This window comes from Sinocyclocheilus anshuiensis, unplaced genomic scaffold (genome assembly GCF_001515605.1).
Source record: "Sinocyclocheilus anshuiensis isolate Anshui unplaced genomic scaffold, SAMN03320099.WGS_v1.1 scaffold968, whole genome shotgun sequence".
Classification (NCBI taxonomy): domain Eukaryota; kingdom Metazoa; phylum Chordata; class Actinopteri; order Cypriniformes; family Cyprinidae; genus Sinocyclocheilus; species Sinocyclocheilus anshuiensis.
In genome coordinates this window covers 332,725-335,447 of record NW_015549636.1, presented here as the reverse complement: position 1 = coordinate 335,447, position 2,723 = coordinate 332,725, and positions in this window count along the sequence as shown.

Sequence of the window (2,723 nt, the reverse complement as noted above, 5' to 3'; positions counted from 1 at the left end):
GAGTAGATCATTGAATCGTCTGGTTTATCTGCTGTTGAGTAGATCATTGAATCGTCTGGTTTATCTGCTGTTGAGTAGATCATTGAATCGTCTGGTTTATCTGCTGTTGAGTAGATCATTGAATCGTCTGGTTTATCTGCTGTTGAGTAGATCATTGAATCGTTTGGTTTATCTGCTGTTGCGTAGATCATTGAATCTTCTGGTCTATCTGCTGTTGAGTAGATCGATGGATCTTCTGGTCTATTTGCTGTTGAGTAGATCGATGGATCTTCTGGTCTATTTTCTGTTTAAGTAGATCATTGAACTGCTGTTGAGTAGATAATTGAATTGTCTGGTTTATCTGTTGTTGAGTAGCTAATTGAATCATCTTGTTCAGCTGCTGTTGAGTAGCTAATTGAATCATCTGGTTCATTGTCGAGTAGATCATTGAATCGTCTCGTTTATCTGCTTTCGAGTAGATAATTGAATCGTCTGGTTTATCTGGTGTCGAGTAGATCATTGAATCGTCTGGTTTATCTGCTGTCGAGTAGATCATTGAATCGTCTGGTTTATCTGCTGTCGAGTAGATAATTGAATCATCTGGTTTATCTGCTGTTGAGTAGATCATTGAATCGTCTGGTCTAGCTGCTGTTGAGTAGATCATTGAATCGTCTGGTCTATCTGCTGTTGAGTAGATCATTGAATCGTCTGGTCTATCTGCTGTTGAGTAGATTGATGGATTTTCTGGTCTATCTGCTGTTGAGTAGATTGATGGATCTTCTGGTCTATCTGCTGTAGTGTAGATAGTTGTGATGTCTTTGTTCTTGCCCTGCAGCATGTTGATTTCCTCATATGTGTGGTCGTTACAGTCAATCTCCTGCAAAATAACTCATGTTATCTTCCAAATCTTATTGTTTTTAGCAGTTCATAAATATCGATAATCATCATCACTCACCTCTGCAGTGTGTTCATTCAAAGAAAGAAGCACAACGGAGACTGTCAAAACATGGGGAGAATTAATGTTACATCCAAACAGCAAACATTAGAAAGTTACATTTAGTTTCTGAATAAATATGTGTGGGATTTTTGCCCAGAAGTGAGATAAACTTGTACAAAACTTTCTATAATTGGTAATTTTGGCAAACTGTAATGTCTATGGCATTATTTTACTTTCAAATGTCGAGAGCGCACTGTTGTAGCGCGAAAGTACATTGCTATGATGCGCAAGCATGAATCTCTCTGCTTGCACGCGGATTGCCTTTGCTCTCGCACTAAACCGGACGCGCGCTCTCAGATATGCGCTGCTCTCTCCCAGAGAGTGTGCGCACACTTAAAATGTGTCCGTTGCAATCTCTCCTCGTGCTCAAAGTGTGCCCGGGTGCGCGCTCAAACTGTGTCCTTTGCTCTTGCAAATCTCTCCATGCTCTTGCGCTAGACATTAATTATTTCCGCACCTGGATTAAACGTTGTCAAAAGTTTTAAACAAATCAGACTTCCATGACTGACCGATTAAAATGCTACGTGGAATCTAATTAGCTGGAATTCTTTTCACAATGAAAGATGGATCTTTAATTTCGTTACAATGTAATATTTAGTCATATTAATCAAAAGTATATTAGAAATGGCTGGGATTAGGGTGCTTGCATGATTTGTGCAAATAAATAACCTAATCTGTCTGTCTAACTGGTTGGTCAAACCCCTCTATAACACAATAATAACTAAACTAATGACTAAACCTTGTCAAAAGTTATCAACCAATCAGACTTCCACGACTGACCGATGAAAATGCTACGTGAAATCTAATTGGCTGAGAGGGAACTGCACCTGTTCCTTTGACAATCAAAGATGGATCTGCAATTTCTTTACAATTTAATAATATTTAGTCATATTAATCAAATGTATATTAGAAATGGCTATGGGGTGCTTGGATGATTTGTACAAATAAATAACCTAGTCTGTCTAACTGGTTGGTCAAACCTCTCTGAGCGATTTATCTAAACAAACAAAAAAAGTAGCCTATATGATTCGGTTCAAGTGGTCATACATGTCTTGTGTAATTGGGTTGAAATATATATACAACATCTTCTGATTTAAGACAGAACTATTTAGATCAAGGGTCAGATGCACTATTCCCTAAATAATTAAAATGTGGAATATATAGGCCTACCACCATAACGAATTTCTCATATTTGTCAAAACATCATTATATTCTATGGGTTTAATGAATTCGCAGACAATGTAGTTATCTGTAACTGTCATATAGCCTAACTGTAAATTCAGTCTTAGAGGAGAATGCCATTGAACGTGTAGCTAATATGAAGTGTGTTTTCATGAAGAAAAAAAAAGAAAAATCTAACTAAAATCAGAACTGAAAACAAACTCTGGATGAAAAAAACTCCCAATAAATGCCCAAACAGCGATTCTATCACAGCAGTTATTGTGTTATAGAGGGGTTTGACCAACCAGTTAGACAGACAGATTACTAGGTTATTTATTTGCACAAATCATCCAAGCACCCCAATCCCAGCCATTTCTAATATACTTTTGACTAATATGACTAAATATTAAATTGTAACGAAATTAAAGATCCATCTTTGATTGTCAAAAGAATTCCAGCTAATTAGATTTCACGTAGCATTTTAATCGGTCAGTCATGGAAGTCTGATTTGTTGATAACTTTTGACAACGTTTAATCCAGGTGCGAAAATAATTCAGTTCTAGCGCAAGAGCACGGAGAGATTTGC